Raw genomic sequence first — 19,408 nt, 5'->3', positions numbered from 1 at the left:
GGGATCAGATTGTTTTTCAGAATTGCGTTTTTGCTTGGTAAAAATAAGTTTAACATGAAATAGATCTTTTTTAGGAACAGGAAAAACTGAAATTTTTATAGTGGTTATTCCTTCGAAAAATTATAAACTTACATAATTGATTTTTTGAATGAAAATTTTTTATCGATTTATTGACCGTATCATGGATTTTCTTCTCTAATTTCGGCATTTTTCGTAATTTTCTGACAAACGTATCGGAATATTATATATGATCAGTTTTTTCTTTGGTTTCTTGAGACAATTTTTTTACTTACTCATATATAATTATATATTCTAATAAATTAGGCACAACCAGCTACCACCTGTTACAAAAAATAGAGACAAATGTCCAAATATTTTATATTTTGCTTCACAATGTTGTTCAGAATAACTAGTATATATATGATATAATATATATATCCTATATATATATATATATATATATATATATATATATATATATATATATATATATGTATAATATATATATATAAGTTCCTAGTTTTTAGGACATTTTCAATTATTTTTACATGTCATCTCCTTCACGCCCCTTCTCGCCCCCTCCTTATTGGGGCTGAACTTGGACTTGAAGGTCATCAGCAGCATTACTACCCCTTCTCAGCCCACTCCTATCGGGGCTAAACTTGGACTTAAAGGGCATCGGGAGTGTCACTGTTTATCGCAGCAACCTCGAAAACTATGGACTAGACATTAATATCTACCATTTTTGGTTATTTTTACATGTCACGCCCTTTCACACCTCCTTTGCCTCACCACCCCCTTTGGTTTCAGTGATGTCTTACCCCCACAGTATTCCTTTCTGGATGGTAAGTTATATGTATACCAAGTTTGGTTGAAATTGCTCAATGCACTTCAAAGAGTATGTTGCACATACACACACACACTCTTGCACGTATATACATACATTTATATATATACTATATTCATAATTGCAGTGCCAGGATTAAATCAAAATTACAAAATCTAAAATAATGTGTTTTCAATATTATTCCTTGTGCTCAATCGACGCTCTTGCTGACTAATGGCATTCAGACTATGAACAGAAAAGTGAGAGTACACCCCTTTAAAATAACCAGAATTATTTACCAAGATAAGGACTGAATATAATACATACTCTTCATAAATTACTATAATTTGTAAATGGGAAATCAGAAGATATGCAATTACAGGAGCAGTCTCTAGCTCCATGGCACTTATGACGTTACTTCCATTATTCACAATAGCAAGGCAAAGTGCCACCAAATAGCAAGCATGAGGATATTAATTTTTTTATATTTGCGGATGTGGATATCAGTCTTAAATTCGGGGATGCGGATGCAGATGCGGATATTTGATGACCATACCATCGCAGATGTGGATGCGGATACTTTGTAAGTCTAAATAATTTGGATAAAAATTCGGATGTATTTAATTGTTGAAGATGATTTTCAGCCAAATAATTCAAAATTATGTGTTACCACTAAATATTTGACGTACTAATTGAAAATAGAAAAGTAACAGCGATACACGAACGTTTTAGTTGTCTTAACACATGATTATTTCATGCTCATTGCATGATAAGGGTAACAAAACCCAAAGCCATTCTTCCCATTAGAGAGAGAGAGAGAGAGAGAGAGAGAGAGAGAGAGAGAGAGAGTGTGTGTTTCCTAAAAAATTCGATACCCTGCCTTTATGATTATGACTGCTGTAAATGATCTAAGATTACTTAAACAAATATATGCTTTAAAACAAATATGCTATGACAGAGCTACTTATAAAGTATTTACTGTATGAAATATGTAATGGTGTATCATGTATTTGTATAATGAAACGAAGAAGCCTAATTTAGCAAAAATCCAAACAAAATAAAATCTATTTTCAGCTACAGTTTATAGGTATGAACTATTGAACGCTGAGCAGGGGATGATATCCTCATATCCGCATTCTCATACTGTGGATGCGGATGTTGCCCCCAATGCTAATATGGATGCAGATGTGGATGCGGATGTTAAGAAATTGTCAATGCGGATGCAGATTTATAAAAAAATGCGGATAATCCGCAGATGTGGATATCCGGTAGGTCTCTAATATACATCCATCAGAGTTCACATACATTACTTATTAGCATTATAGAAGTTCCAGATTTCATAATGACAGAAATTTCGGATACATGTTTACTCTGAAGAACATTGTGAAATAAAATATAAAATATTTTGGTATTTTTTATGATATATATATATATATATATATATATATATATATATATATATATATATATATATATATATATATATATATATATATATATATATATATGTGTGTGTGTGTGTGTGTGTTATATACATCTTGCATATTAATTGTATATATATAACATATATATATATATATATTATAATATATATATTATATATATATATATATTATATATGTATTGATATATATATATAATATATATACTTATATATATTATTATATAATGTAGTATATATGATAGTTATATACATGTATTTGTAAGTAAATGATGAACAGGATAATGAAGTCGTCCGCTTCCTTTCCTCTTTCACGAGCGATGGAGGGGAAATACAAACAAATGGACACATGGAAAACGAATAACATCATTTTGCAGTTCGCCTTCTTTCATCTTGAAGAGCGAGGCAAAGGCACTCGCCGGCCAGAAAGGAAAGGAGCGGCCAAATGGCGCGTTTCAGTCAATGACAGTTTCTGCATCTTGGGTCATCGGAGGCTATTGGTTTGCGTTTTACCCTTTTGTATCCTCGGAATGGGAAAGCAATGCCTTCCGGGCCATTTTCAGACCGACTCTGTCATTCGCAGTGAGGAACCCATTTAACTTGGGAGCGTTTCCCTCCATTTACTTCTGTTTTTCCCCTTTAAAAGCAAACGGCGGTGGATTGTAATGTTTGGACACGAGGTCTCTAGAAAGGATAAACTCACTCTCTCTCTCTCTCTCTCTCTCTCTCTCTCTCTCTCTCTCTCTCTTGAATGGTGAGAAATCGTGTGCAGATGCATTTCATAGAGAAATTAAATCTGAATTACGTTTCTTGTGACTTGATCTTGCGTCTTAACCTTTTTTGGATTATTTGTGTGTAAATGTGTGATATTTTAATTTTTTAAAACAAATACAGTCCAATTTCCTTACATATCTTGAAGACAGTATTCAAATTTTCAATAATATAGTTTCCTGACGTGGAGGTAACTGTAGACACTGTGCTAGATCATTTTTCTTCGCATAAATTAATGCTGATCATTTAACAAGGGGAAAGGTTTTGTGGTGAAAGTGCTCTTTCAAGAACCAACATAAAGGTTATTTTTATCTTGTTGATATAGTTACAAACAGGGATTACGATTTTTTAGGGCAGAGTGTTTTGACAGAATTTACTTATGTTATGAAGTTCGCGAGAAGTGATGGCTTTATTATCTGTTGGCTGACAGAAACAATACGTTTGCCAGAAGTGTCCAACCCTAGATATTTTTCTTTTTTTAGTAAGTCAGCTCAAAGGTCAAAGATGGATTGGCTTAGGTGTTACCGATTTCGTGGACAAGTCTATTTTTAGGTTTTTCAGTCTCATGATTGACTTCATTTGGTTAGTAAGCGTACTCTTATTCTTAGTTATACGCTATCTCATTAACTTTGGAATCATGGTCATTCATTTCAGGAATATTATTTGTGTAGTGGGTCTTAAGCTAGGCTCTAGCCCCCATGTATATATAGCAAAGACCTAAGGTGATCCAACTCTCTGCAGTAATTCTCAACCCAGGCAATCTGCCTTAAATGTTGCTAGGGCAGCGGTTGCCTACCTATTAGACAATCCAAGGAAAATAAAATATCTTTGTTTTTGGGTGGGGTGTGTGTGGGGGAGTATCTTCTTTGTTCCACAGTAAACAGGGAGACTAATTCTTTGTGCTTTATTGAAAATGGTTTTATTTTGTGTGTTTAAAGCAAATAGACGTTTCTCCCTTATTTTCAATTTAAATTTTTTTTCATGATAGGTTATACTGTTTATTGTGACCAAGCCAGATGATTAACAACCCACAACTTGCTCTTGAGTCTCGGGTATTGAACTGGCTAATCATCTCTTGTTTATTAAGTCAGTTTGCAAGTCAAAAACAGGTCTCTTAGTCCCTTCATTTACTTATTACAAACGTGGAAGCTGGCCAGGATTGTAAAAGAAAACGGATGAGCCAAGCATTTTGTATGTTACTGGACCAATATTTTCCTGATAATTCCTTTGTCAGCAAGTGCAGAAAATAGAGATGAAATAACTGGGGTCTGAAACTATACTGAATGCACATATGATCAAAACGACTTGAGCAATTTTAACATGATACTTATAGCAACTTTAACATGATCCTTACCAAATATAATTTCCAATGTTAAGCTTGGCAAGTAGGCCTGTCCCAACCTTGGCTCTATCTTTGTCATTTCTTGCCTCTTTTCCTAATATTGTTACATCCCTTTTCTGCCCGAATTTAGGTCCTGCTTTTGCACACTGCTGCCCTAATCTAATTGCTCATAATTTACCCGCTTAGGTCAGGGACTCTTGCTGACATAAGCCAGCTAAATATTAATCATAATCTGATTTTCAAATTATTACGGAAAGCAATAATATTAAAGGAGAGGAAGTGCCAAAGGAATAATAATAGGAAAATTATGATAAAAAGTAAGAGACGTTAAAAATATCCGGCTCATTTTTTTTCTGGATAAAACCATGTGCACACAGCCTTAAAGTACCAAAAGCAGACATGTTTTGGATGTGTGTTAAGGGCAAGAGGAAAAGCATTAATGTTAGGAGGTCTGGCATTAAGACTCTGAGAAGCGAGAAGTAGCTTTCACAGAAACTTTTTGAAAATCCAGGATACTCGCTGATTTTTTCTTTATATCTTATTTCTTTTTATTATTATTATTATTTCATATTGTAACTGTTTTCTTTGAAAAACTAAAGCTGTTACTTGTATTCCCTTTTATTTCAACTGATATTCAGTCAAAGGAAATTAAAATGATAGTTCCAAGGAATATCTTTATATTCTTACGATTCTTTAGTCACTGATTAGGATATTTAGATATAAATTCTAATATATTTTTTTATTGGGATATACTCGTACCTGAAAATATAATTTCCTGCTGGTACACAAACTCATTTAAGCTTATTACTGACTTCAGAAAGTAAAGCTTGTATAACCCAACTTTCTCTCTGCTCAGTGGTATAGCTTTCCATTTGCGCAATGCATGTTGATTTCGTTATCAATTGGCATTATTGAAAGTCTTTATGTTTGTTCATTTAAGCACTGATACAAATGCTATAGATTTTACGCACTGTGAAGGTGTACTGGCCTCTGCCTAACAAAGCAGAAATTACCATGTAATGCAATGCCAGGTTTCGTACAATGAGCATGTGGACAATTTCATGGTCTCCACAATACATTTTCGTTGCATGGCAGCCCAAATACATTTCCAGGGACATGGTTGCCGTATGACAGTTTACGGACATGTTACCCTAGGCCTAGAGTAATCTCAGGCGAGCTGTCCTGGGTATTTATAGCTAATGGTAACCGAAAATCATGGCGGCCTTAGAACACACGAGGGGCATGGCTATACTTAGGTATTTTTGGCACATGACTTCTCAAAAACATTTTAGGGATATGGTTAACCCAGAACTGTTATAGGACCGTCCAAGAATAGTTTAGTTATATGGTTTACCTGGAAAAATTTAGATACATGCGCATACAGATATGTAATGTATGTTTGTGAGTGTACAAACCAATATTTATATACATTTTGTAACATGCATATAGTATTTTTTATACTCTAGGAATTCATATCCTTTATTCAGTTTATAAGTGTAAATATCATAGCAACAATATCAGATCAAAAGCTTCTCAATAATCGTCAATGTAAGGAACGATAACCAGAATTTATTTGTGTGTGTGTGCGTGTGCGCTTGCGCGCGCAGTCCATAGTTCCATGCAGTAAGTGCAAGCGAAAATAGCAAAGGCAGCGAATAGATTGACGTTAAAGTAATTGGAAATCCGGTTGTTTCAATTAAAGTTCGAGCTCTGGTATACCTTGTCGAACAAGAAATAGTGGTATGCTGGCTTCCACTGTTTCTTTCGGCCGGATTTTCCGAAAGTCACAGTTCATGGATTTCACTGCGTTGTGAAATGTTATGGGACATTTAGTGCTCAGTGCATGTATTCAGTTTAATGTAACAGAAGATTAAATTTCCTCTGGTGTCTGTTCGATCTTCTATGTTCTTTTTGAAAACTTTATTTAAGTTCACCTTATATTAGTGTATTATTATATATACATGAATGGTATTTGTTAACCAAAGATTATTTAGTTTAATTAGTATAAATCTTGCAAAATAAATACAGATGCTGTAAAATGTTTCAAATTGCATAAAGCTTCCGTTTCAACACTGGTCAAATATTCTCAAGATTACTTGGGAGAATCATTCAGAAGATAAGGATTACATGAATGATTGCAACCTTTTACCATGCAAGTAATATACTGACAAATGAATTTTTGAGATAGCATAACTTTATGCACAGTGATAATTCAATGCGTATTGAGACTTAAGATTTGGTCTATATAAATGACAGAGCAGCAGATCATTCTTTCAGCAGAAGGCTTCTCTTTAGTTTGATCAAGATGATGGACACGTCTGGGAAATCAATAGGGAAGAGCAATGCAAATTTATCACTCTTATTAAATGGAAGCTACTTTGCAGAATAAGGATCGAAATCATAACCTTCAGATTGTGAGGATAAGAAAATGAATGTTAAGCAGTATCTTTCTCAATGGCATCATTGCCATCACTATGACTGTACACAAAATTACAACAAAGTGGTTATCTACAAAACTGACAACAATCTCGCTGCCCACTGCCTGTAAAGGATATGAAAATGTCTTTGAAGCAAGAACCTGTAGTGACGTACTGTCATTACTGTAAATGAAAATTACAGCATAGAGATTATCCCCAAAAGACATAGCAATAGATTGTAACATTTTCCAATTTTCGCTTGAGCAAGAGACTGCTTCAAGTGTGGTCATTTCAATGAAGGCCATTCCCGTTCAGTTTGGCTGGGGGTTAGGGTGAGCTCCCCAGAGCAGCTTATGTTCACAGGTTTTTAAAAACACTTTGGAAAAGTGCCCTTGGATAGTTTTATGACTTGACAGTTTAGAAAAGTACCCTTGGACAGTTCTGTGACGTGCAGTTCCAGGAGACCTCAAGGATACACTAGCCCTTGTATAGATACTGTTAAGGAGTGACAGGTCTTGCATAAGGAATTATAATAATCAACAAAGCATGGCTCAAATGATACATATGCAAGTCCAAATCATCAAGACAGTAATCATATTCATAAAAATAGCCGCAGTTTATTATATTCTTTTGTACTTTTTGTATCCAGAGGAAAGTTAGCAAAGATTTAACCCATTTAGATATTGGTATGTAAGATCACTGTTTCAGTGAACCTTTTTTCTCTTATTCAATCTAGATTATAGCCAATTCCAGCAAGTCGACAGTTCATTAGTATTTTTCCTCTCTGTCCTAGTCTGTCATATTCTTCTAGGAAAACTGAATTGCCCCGAGTGAGGATCGAACTCACGACCTTCAGATTATGAGACTGACGCGCTGCCTACTGCGCTATCGAGGCCATGAAAATGTCCCGAAGGGTTTGATGGACATAGGTGCCTTAGGACACTATGGGTTTGATAATTTCAGGAAAGTCTATGATCTGTACAAACTTGATATAGATTAGGTTAGCAAGTGATAAGTTTACTTAAATACCCACTGGGTAGAATGCAGAGTAAGTGATTGCAAATTACTTTGGGGAGGGGGGTTGGTATCTGGTTTTCAGAGAGGCAAAGCAAGCCCCACCCCAGGCCAGGTTGCGACACTAAGTCTTAGGTCAGGTTAGGTTAAGGGCAAGTCTGGTTAGGTCATAATTGCTCTAAAATGCCTGCTACAGAAATGTCTAATAGATCCACAGCAGCCATGACCTCTTACTCTGCATTCGTTCTGCTACAATAATCAACCTTTACACTCAACCTTATCCCTCAAGGAGGTAGTTCCGTCAGTACACCTCACATAGTGCACTGTAGTCATTACTAAAGGTGGTCTGCAGTGACCCTTCAGCCCCTAGTGTCACTCTCATTTTAGTATTTTACTTTACCTTCATACCAGCTTTCTTCCTTCTATCTTGCTGTCCAACTTCTCTTGGTATTACTTCTTAGTGCAACTTTGGGTGTTCTACCAGTTCCACCTTTTGATCCTTTTCTTCAAATCCTTTATTTTCTCGATCTCTTTATCTTGCTGTCCAACCAATCCAACGCCCCTTTTTCACTATCCTAAAAGCTGAATAGCCAAAAGTCCCCTAGTGCAACACATCACGGCCTAAATTTCATAAAACCCAACCATACACTTGAATTATTCATGTGATTGTATTAGGAATATAAAAATTTTATCTTTGGCATGTATAATATTACTGGTATTCATGCTAAAAATCTCTTTCATTAACCTAATTTCTACTAGGGTTGCTGTGTACTCCGGCAGGTATAATATTACTGGTATTCATGCTAAAAATCTCTTTTATTAACCTAATTTCTACTAGGGTTGCTGTGTACTTAACCCTTAAACGCCGGAGCGGTAAATAAAAAAATGACTCCCGTGTGCCGGAGGGGTTTGAGAGTGAGCGCATAAGCGGAAAAAAATATTTTTTTCAAAAATCACAGCGTGCTTAGTTTTCAAGATTAAGAGTCATTTTTGGCTCCTTTTTTTGTCATTGCTTGAAGTTTAGTATGCAACCATCAGAAAGGAAAAAAATTATCATTATCATATATAATGATGCGATATATGATAGCGCAAAAACGAAATTTCATATATAAATTGTATTCAAATCGCGCTGTGCGCCAAACGGTTTAGAGGTAACAAGTTACTTTTTTTTCGTTGTAATGTGCACTAAATTGCGATCATTTTGATATATAACACATTGTAAAACGATAAAAGCAACACAGAGGAAATATTATCACAAAATGATGCATGAATTCGTAGCACGCGGATGTAAAAAAATAATTTTTTAAAAAATTCACCATAAATCGAAATATTGTTATAGAGACTTGCAATTTGTTTCAAATGAAGGAAAATGATTGATATTACGATATGTGAAGTTTTTTAGCTTACAAAATGCAGTTTTTGACATTTCGAACGAGTTAAAGTTGACCGAATGTCGGTTTTTTTGTTAAAAAAAATTTTTTATATGCAAATATAAAAAAAAATAAAAATGAGAAATGCTACAAACCTTCCAATAATTTTTGTTATATTGTGCATGTTTTTGCGCACATTTTCATATATAAAACTTTAAAAAAAGCGTAATATGAAAAGGCTCAAATATTAGGAGAATGTGACCTACGCGTTTCCGAGATTTTCGGCCGAGAATCGGCGCGCGGACGGAATAAAAATAATTTTTTCAAATATTCACCATAAATCGAGATATTGTTCTAGAGACTTGCAATATGTTTTAAATTGAAGATAAATGATTGAATATTACTAGACTGTAAGATTTTTATGTTACAAAATGGGTTTTTTTTAACCATTTTCGGTTGAGTCAAAGTTGAACCGATCGTAGTTTTTTTCGTACTTATCGTAATTTATATGCAAATATTTCAAAAATGATAAATGCTACAATCTTCCAATATTTTTTGTTATATTGTGCACGTTATTGCGCACATTTCCATATATAAACCTCTAAAAAATGCGTAATATGAAAAGGCACAAATATTAGGAGAATGTGACCTACGCGTTTCCGAGATTTTCGGCCGAGAATCGGCGCGCGGACGGAATAAAAATAATTTTTTCAAATATTCACCATAAATCGAGATATTGTTCTAGAGACTTGCAATTTGTTTTAAAATGAAGATAAATGATTGAATATTACTAGACTGTAAGATTTTTATGTTATAAAAGCGTTTTTTGACCTTTTCGGTTGAGTCAAAGTTGACCGATCGTAGTTTTTTTTCGTACTTATCGTACTTTATATGCAAATATTTCAAAAATGATAAATGCTACAACCTTCCAATATTTTTTGTCATATTGTGCATGTTTTTGCGCACATTTTCCATATATAACCTTTAAAAAACGCGTATATGAAAAGGCTCAAAATATTAGAGAATGTGACCTACGCGTTTCCGAGATTTTCGGCCGAGATCGTCGCGCGGAGGGGAAAAAAATATTTTTTTTTTTCAAAAATTCACCATAAATCGAGATATTTTTGTTCTAGAGACTTGCAATATGTTTTAAAATGAAGATAAATGATTGAATATTAGTAGAATGTAAGATTTTTATGTTATAAAAGCGTTTTTTTACCTTTTCGGTTGAGTCAAAGTTGACCGATCGTAGTTTTTTTCGTACTTATCGTACTTTATATGCAAATATTTCAAAATGATAAATACTACAACCTTCCAAAATTTTTTGTTATATTGTGCATGGTTTTGCGCATTTCCATATATAAACCTTTAAAAAAGCGTAAATATGAAAAGGCTCAAATATTAGGAGAATGTGACCTACGCGTTTACCGAGATTTTCGGCCGAGAATCGGCGCGCGGAAGGGAAAAAAATATTTTTTTCAAAATTCACCATAAATCGAGATACTGTTCTAGAGACTTGCAATTTGTTTAAAATGAATATAAAATGATTTAATAATACTAGACTGTAAGATTTTTATGTTATAAAAGCGTTGACCTTTTTCGGTTGAGTCAGTTGACCGATCGTAGTTTTTTTCGTACTTATCGTACTTTATATGCAAATATTTCAAAATGATAAATGCTACAACCGTCCAATATTTTTTGTTATATTTTGCATGTTTTTGCGCACATTTCCATATGTAAAACTATAAAATAAGCGTAATATGAAAAGGCACAATATTAGGAGAATGTGACCTACGCGTTTCGGATATTTTCGGCCGAGAATCGGCGCGCGGAGGGAATCATATTTTTTTCAAATATTCACCATAAATCGAGATATTGTTCTAGAGACTTGCAATATGTTTTAAAGTGAGGTAGGAAATGATTGAATATTACTTGACTGTAAGTAATTTGCTTTACCCCCAAAAAAAATATTTAATATATATATATAATATATATTATACTAATATATATATATATATATATATATATATATATGTATATAGATATATATATATATATATATATATATATATATATATAATTTTTTTTAATACTTAAAACTTAAAATATATGTTACATTCTTCGATTCTGGTACCAATACATAAATAAAAGGAATGCAGGTGACACTTCTCTTTTCGCATACAATGAAATGTCTTATTATTATTTTATCATGCACACATTCAGATATATAAAAAATTGTAATAATATAAACTAAATATAAAATAAATGCAGATACTCACTCGTAATCCTGACTCTTCGTTCTATTCTGTTTTTCTCTCCTCCATTGAAGAGTCTTGCATTTTTTTCCACGACTGACGAGGTACAGGTGGAGGAGGGAGACGCGCGCCCTTACTGCTGATGGACCCGGCGGCCCCGTGCGCCCTCCGCTGTCGGTTTAGGGGGCGCGCTCCAATACATGACCTTAGTGTGGTACTTTCGGTCACACTCCCCTATCCTGCAAAGAGCAACTTGCAGAGACGACAGAAGAACCGGTGTCTCTCCTTCTGCCATTTCATATGGCACACCCGGCACCGTTTCTGCCTTCGCCCTTCTAGGACCTCCAGTATGTGTTCCCCTGGCTGCAGCCGACACGCAGGGTCCACTACCCCGACGAGAGCGGTGATGGCGGGGCCGGCAGCAAGAGGGGCGTGTGCAGGGGCGGCGGCAGCAGGGGCGCGTCAGCAGGGGCGGCGGCAGCATGGGCGGTCGTCAGCAGGGGCGGCGGCCATGGGTGGCGGCAACAGGGCGTCGTCAGCAGGGGCGGCGGCAGCAGGGGCGTCGTCAGCAGGGGCGGTCGTCAGCAGGGGCGGCGGCAGGTCGAGCGAAGGTTGGTTCCCTCCTATCTGCCCTTTCCTCTAGGGGCAGATCTGCAGCTCGGGGCACGGGGGTCAGTTATGGAAGGCCACTCATCGGGATCGAAGTTGATGAGGGCATTCCGGCTACCTCTAGGAACTGTATGTGGGTCAACCTCGGAAGATTGTCACCGCGGTACCCACAGTACAGTATGTAGGCATTTGGAGGCCAACTGAAGGATGTATTTAGGGAGCTTCTGTGTCCACCTTCTGGTTCTCCTGGCGAAGGGATAGTACTGGATGAGCTGATCAAAGAGATCAACTCCTCCCATGTGCCTGTTGTAGTGCCAATGACAGTAGGCCGCTCGGTACGAAACTCCTCAAACACAACTCGGCCCTGTCGACGTGTCTTCTTCTTGCTGTACGATCTCTTCTTGGATGGGTTCATGACTCGTCGTAATCATGGGGACAAGTCGGACACCCATTCCAACAGATGACGAAGACAGCGCCCTTCCGCCGCCACTCTGTCTCTCCTCTTGCCAGGTGTTGCGGATGACTAGCGAACCTCTTGAGGACATTCGGGGCCCCACGCACCACCCGAAGGGTACCACTGACGTGAACACCGTGCTTCATACAGTTCCTGGGCCAGGGATAACCGAGTTATAATAATTATCCATAAACAGGTGATATCCCTGGTTATGGAAACGTCCCACAAGGTTGAATACAGTGTCACGCAGCGTGGAGAAGACCCCGGTATACACTGAAAAGTCCACAACGTATCCAGTGTTGGCCTCGGTAATGAGAAAGAATTTCACACCATATTTCTTTGGCTTCTTGGGGTTATAACACTTTTATACTAAGAAACGTCCTTTGTAAGGCATCATCCCCTCATCCAAAGACAGGTTCTTTCCAGGAATCACGAGATTACTACACCGCTCACGGATATAATCCAACACTGTACGCACTAAAATGAGGCGATCACTGTTATTCCGGGGTATGGCCCTTCGGTTGAAGGCGTGAAGAGTACCTGTCCTTCATCGCCAGGAAATTCGGCATACATAAAAAATAATTTCTCCTCCAATATTGCCTGACGTCCGACAGCAGGTGTCAAAAACCAAATAAATGTGGAGCCCCAAAAAATGTGCCATGTCAATGAGGTTGCAACCCCGCCAGTAATACGACAAGGTCGTCTTCAGCTCATACCGGCAGTACCGAGCGTAGTCCACCGTCTCGTGTACCAGGTATTCCAGCAATTCCCCGCGTCAGGAAAAGCTGGATGAACCCCAAAACAGTCAGGGGTACTGTACGGTCATCCAGGGGTGCCGTGAAGGGGTGCATGTTAGGAGGGGTGGGGTCCTCCGTCCACCCCTCGTCACTCTCCGACGACGACCTTCACCTTGGCTGGCGCGACGAGCCGACTTCTACGTGCCCGTGCGCGCGCACGCGCACGGGTGCGGGCACGATGCACACTACCCCCCGTTGGCCATCACCCTCACTTAGGCCCTCACTTTCTGTATCGTCCTCTGCGATAAACTTGAGCCGGTCCCATACCCCCCCTCCCCCCTCCTCCTCAGATTCCCCCTCATATGCACTGAATTCGAGCTCACTTTCGGGATGTGAGCCTCGAACGGACATTGGGGGCAAATATTCATCCTCACTTTCATCGGGAGTGATGTCCTCATCACTCAAGATGACCATCCTCCATCAAAATGAGGACTTGCGACATGTTCCTGATCAAGCTCCGAAAGATATTCGTCTATGTCCCTTGGTTGGAGGCCTCCCAAATGCCTACGAATGCCCCTAAGGACGCCCACATGCTTCCTAGGGGTAACCAAAGGCATACGATGTGTTCCCGAAACACTTTCAGCCACACGTGGCCGCACAGAACGGCCTTGAGGCGCGGGGTCATGCTGGGTGCTTGGCCCCTCGCCAGCATCCAGGTCCAAAACTCGCCTTACACGATCCCTTCCGACGGGTAAAACGCGCCTTTCACGGTTCACACGTCGTTGAGACATATCTAGGAAGTGTCCTGTAGCAATACAAAGAATGCTCAAAGTCTCGCACAAGTCCAGAAAAACCGCTTTCTTTTCACGAAAAGATCGCTCTCGGATGGTGCGCGGTACTGATGCCCTAGGCTGGAGCGAGAAGAAGGGATATCGCGCATGCGCACCTGGGTCACGTTTTAAAACAAAACAAGGCCTTGATCCACGAACTCCCAGCATTCCCCAAGGCGCGTGATTCAAAAGTTTTAGGCTGGTAGGCCTATAAGTATTTTTCCGCGAATTTTAAAAAAAACAAAAAAATTTCTTTTCGTATGTCGACGTAAAATACGTCCAGTCGGACACCCACTTTGCACCCACAGACAATTTATCTCGACGTAAAATACGTCCAGTCGGCGTTTAAGGGTTAAACTGGGAAGACATAGAAAAATTATCTCAAGCTAACCACATACCTAAACTGTTCTTGAATAGTTGTTTAATAAAATACTCTTAAAGTGAACAGGACCAGCCCTGTACAAGAATAATTTATGTAAAGTTCATGTGCGAATAGTTTGTCATAAAACTAAGGTGATATTGTACACGTGACTTATAGATAATTATTTTGTTATGTATTTTTTTAAAAGTTATATGCCATGATTAATCAGTCAGTTTTTTTCATGTGGACAGAATTCACAAAATGGAAGTTTTTGCCGTCTGGGTGAAAAACTTTGATTGCACTAGCAAATCTCATTGAATCCATTTCGTTTGTCTCCAGTATTGATAAAATGTTTTTGTGTAGTTGCAGCTTAAACGTATTTTGGTATTTGTAGCTGTTGGCGCTGTTATTTCTGCATGTTTGTCTTTATTCATTTGCTTTAATGTTTTCTGATTTATATTGACTTGATTCACTTTATTTCGCTGTTCCTACAATACTAAATGTAAATCTCTCTCTCTCTCTCTCTCCTCTCTCTCTCTCTCTGTGTGTGTGTGTGTGTGTGTGTGTAGTTGTATCGTTACTTGAATAGTTTAAGAATTGCATTTATACAGTAGAAACTTAAAAGTAATTTTCTTATCCTCCTATTGAATTGTCATATCTAACATATATATCTGTGTGTGTGGTAAAAATATGAGAGAGACAGACAGAGAGACAGAGAGGGAATATGAGTTATAAAAGGAAATAATTAAAGGAAAGATAAAAAAAAAAAAAAGACAGCCCAAGTTACCTGGAGATTTCTTTACACCAAGTTGTACAGTGAAATATTCAAGTAGCACGTAAAATATGCAACGGTTACAGGGTCAGAGGCAAACAGAATATATTTGGTAAACGTCTATCACATGATTTCATAAAAGGGGGCTAAATTTTCATTCAGCTGATTCCCCCCTTAATGATACACTTTCTTAGTACCTAAATGTTGGAAAATATGTCTACTTTTAATTTCTGTTTCCAGGTCAGCATTTACCCGGAAATATTTCTAAATTGACGTTTTCTAACCCCTTCCCTTTTTTATAAATTTATTTATTTTTTACTCTAACTGACCAAAATTATCCATTAATCTGATATCATTTTTGAACTTTATAAAACTTACAATGGGGCAGATAAGAGTAATTTTTTTAGAAGAATCGTTCAAATAATAATACAAGCATCAAATTTGGCACATCTGTTCTCCAAGGGATACTAATCAAATCTGCTCGATTGGCCAATTGAAAATCCAAAATGGCGGTCATTTTTCAAGATGGCCGCCAAAATAACCACCTGAAGTTGATGTATTGCTTAGAAATATTTGTAGTTGTCCGAATTGCCTGATCTAAGTGTGGGTGTGCGTGTGTGTGCGTGTATATATAGATAGATAGAGATAAATAGATAATTAAAGAAGGCCTATACCAACTTGAACTATACATTAGTTGCTGAAATAAAATTTTTCCCGCCCTGTAATGGAATAAGCCGATCCTGTATTTTTGAATAATATATTTCATCATTGACAACGAAACAGAAATGACATTGTTGTTGGTGAACTGTTGTTCGTTCGATTAACTTGTATTGGGATATTCATTGCACTATTTCTATTGTATATCAGATTTCTCGGTCAACAAAACAAACATTCTGTGAATCATCATGTCTGTTCTGATCCATTACGTCTATGCATGGTTTTATTCACAGACGTTAAAAATTGTGATGCCCGAGCTACTCTCTCTCTCTCTCTCTCTCTCTCTCTCTCTCTCTCTCTCTCTCTCTCTCTTTCTTTGTTGGAGTATTGTCGCTTTTATATAAACGGAACAAAAACCATTATGTTGTTGCAAGAGTTTTAAAAAATTAGATGAAAGAAGAAAAGTGTATAAAGTGGTTAGAAACATTGTTCAATATTTGGGTCAGTGAAGGCTAAATGGCCTGGGGAGAACTTCAAAGGGCCATTAATAATGGTTCTCATGGCCTCGGTAGCGCAGTAGGCAGCGCGTCAGTCTCATAATCTGAAGGTCGTGAGTTCGATCCTCACTCGGGGCAGAATGGTTTTACTTCACCGAAGATGTTGCATTAATATTTGAAAACTTTTTCCATTGATTATGCATTGCGAATCATTATTTCATTAATAAGGAATATTTTACTTATTCAAATATTCCTTTCACGTCACTGCAATTGATTTGAAAATAATGGGAAAATATCTATAATTTCTTTCATTCCTTCAAGTACAGTGATTGATTCAGATGACAGTTATAGTACATACACAGACACGCCCATAAAAAAAATTGAAAATTATGCTTTGAATCAATAAATCATGCTTGTTTTAGTGCCTTAGGAATGTAGGTCGAAACCAGTTATGCACAAAAAGTATATTAAGGAGGTTAATGAATGATGAAGCTCCTAGATATGAAATGTGAACGATCATGTTTTCCAATGACTTTGTTTTTGCATTTCCACAATGTTGCTTTCTTCCTCCTACATGGGATATATAACTGAATATATGACTGAATTTATCCTGGCTGTATACAGTATCTGGTAATTTCCTTTACTGTAGTTTTCATTTAAAACCTTTCATAGGAGTCTCATTGACTGATTTCATGCAACATGTTGATATGGACTGACTTGCTGTTTCATGTTTTCTATTTATTACAGTTATGTCATATAAATTGTACCCAAAAACCACTCCCTCTATCCCTTCTGTTGAGTTTTGTATGCTTCTTTTGACCCAGAGAGTGAATCAACTAGCCGATTATTACTTGACTGCTGTGGGGGCCAGGAAGAGAGAGAGAGAGAGAGAGAGAGAGAGAGAGAGAGAGAGAGAGAGGAAATAAGATGTGAACAATTATGAATGCAGGTGACCAGTAAGCTGTCAACGTGTTTGTCATTTTATCATAATGAAAAGGAATAAGAGGCTGATTAAGGTAATCCTTATCCCATCGGATAGAATCCAATGAACAGAAGGCTTTTGTTTGCAAATATCTCTCTCTCATTGCAATATATATTTCAAAACTGAGGAATCAAGTTATGAAATGGTAATGAACAGTAACTTTTCCCTGCTTCGCTTGCAAAACTGGGAAAACAGCATGTGATGAATATATTTTTCATTACTCATCAGAAACATAATTTAACTTTCTACTGAACAACTGCCGAAGTCAATAAGTATATACTGTGATATTCATTGCACTAATGAATGAACAAATATATATTACTAACTGCTGTACCCAGCATTTCTCAGGAAAAAAGAGGCATATCATCCGTGATGACAACCCCTACAGGGTGGATTATGCAATCACTTTCAGAATAAGTAATCACTTGTGATCCTGTCAAGCAAAGAAGTTGTAAAAAAATCCAAAGAGGTTGCTGTCAACTCCTAAAATTGTAAAATATGAAGTGGTTTGAAAAAAGAGGGGTTAAAGCCCTCTTAGAAACAGCTCTCGAATTTCGGATTTTAACTAAAACCTTCCAGGGGGGGAGGGGAGTCTATGATAAAAATTTTGTAGCCCTAGCTTTCATGTTCTGTGCATGCATAACGAACAGACAGACAGGCAGAAATTGCCTTTTATACATATATAGATAAATTGTCAGTCTACATGGTAAATAATCAAATATCTAAAACCTCTTTGCATCTAGGTCATGATTCATTTATATATAAGTAACTGTATTTTATTTTTATCATTATTGCCATAGAACACAAGTCCATTGCTATGTACCTTAAGTAGTCCAAATTAACAATTACTAATTTTCATTTACTTAACTTTTAAAGTAAAAGTGAATTAATTCCATAAGATTTTTCACATCTTTATGTCATAATGTAATCGCCAAGAGCTACTTACTTCCAGAAAATAAAGAAAAGCATTGTTGAATATTTAAGTTCCTGTAAACTAGTATAAGGCTTGCTGAAAATGAAAAAATGGGACAATTTTAGAGAATAAAAGGCCTCGATAGCGCAGTAGGCAGCGCGTCAGTCTCATAATCTGAAGGTCGTGAGTTCGATCCTCACTCGGGGCAAGATTCTTTTGAAATTCATTATTATTTTTACTCTCAAAAATAACTACTTCAAAATATGTGTATTTGGCTATAATATTTATATTATTCTTGTATTCAGAAGGAAAATTGGTAAGATTGATGTCATAATGATTTGTACTATGTCACTGAAATCCAGTGTGAAGTAGTTAAAAATATTTTGAATTGTGTGGTTTTGCCGTTAATTACCTGTTTTTATGATTACAAACACAGATGCAACCAGCAAAAACATTTTATTTATTGTTTCTTTTCTGCTTATTCATGCATATCTGACTCCTATGTACAACAGTTTTGAGCATGATATCGGTTACATTGGTATGTTCCATATTTTGATTAAAATGGAAAAAATGGTACAACTTCAAGGACTGGAGATCACTAATTTCCATTTTTGCTTTCTTTGTGTGCGCACTTGTGTTTGTAATCTTCAAGACAGGTAGTCAACAGAAAAATCATCTAATTCAAAATATTTTCTACTTCACAAGGAATTTCAGTGACATACTACAAATCATTATGACAAAATTCTGACCAATTTTCATTGCAAAATGGTTAATTATATCAATATTAAAGCCAAATACATATATTTGAAGCATAGTTAGTGATGTGTCAAAAATTATAAATTAATATTAAAAGAATATTGCCCGAGTGAGGATCGAACTCACGATTATGAGACTGACGCGCTGCCTACTGCGCTATCGAGGCCTTTTATTGACTAAAATTGTCTAATTTTTTCATTTTCACCATGCCTTTTAGTTTCCACGAACATAAATATTTAACAATGCTTTTCCTTTTTTTCTGGAAGTAAGTAGCACTTGGCAATTACATTATGACATAATGATATGAAACATCTTATGAAAATGATTCCGTTTTACTTACAAGTTAATTATTGTAATTAGGAGTATTTTTGGTAAATAGCAATGGGTTTGTGTTTGCATAATTT

General features: G+C 36.7%; 3 non-coding genes across 3 annotated transcripts; 2 read left to right on the top strand and 1 right to left on the bottom strand.

Annotated features, from left to right (window-relative positions):
• Positions 1-7,619: 7,619 nt before the first annotated feature.
• On the bottom strand, positions 7,620-7,692 carry Trnam-cau (transfer RNA methionine (anticodon CAU)). Its single transcript has one exon. It is a non-coding gene; the product is annotated as a tRNA-Met (tRNA).
• An 8,726-nt stretch (positions 7,693-16,418) lies between these two features.
• Trnam-cau (transfer RNA methionine (anticodon CAU)) lies at positions 16,419-16,491 on the top strand. The gene has a single exon. It is a non-coding gene; the product is annotated as a tRNA-Met (tRNA).
• A 1,892-nt stretch (positions 16,492-18,383) lies between these two features.
• On the top strand, positions 18,384-18,456 carry Trnam-cau (transfer RNA methionine (anticodon CAU)). The gene has a single exon. It is a non-coding gene; the product is annotated as a tRNA-Met (tRNA).
• The last annotated feature ends 952 nt before the right edge of the window (positions 18,457-19,408 follow it).

The sequence above is a fragment of the Macrobrachium nipponense genome, chromosome 11 (genome assembly GCF_015104395.2).
Source record: "Macrobrachium nipponense isolate FS-2020 chromosome 11, ASM1510439v2, whole genome shotgun sequence".
Lineage (NCBI taxonomy): Eukaryota > Metazoa > Arthropoda > Malacostraca > Decapoda > Palaemonidae > Macrobrachium > Macrobrachium nipponense.
This window is presented reverse-complemented; position numbering and strand designations above follow the sequence as displayed.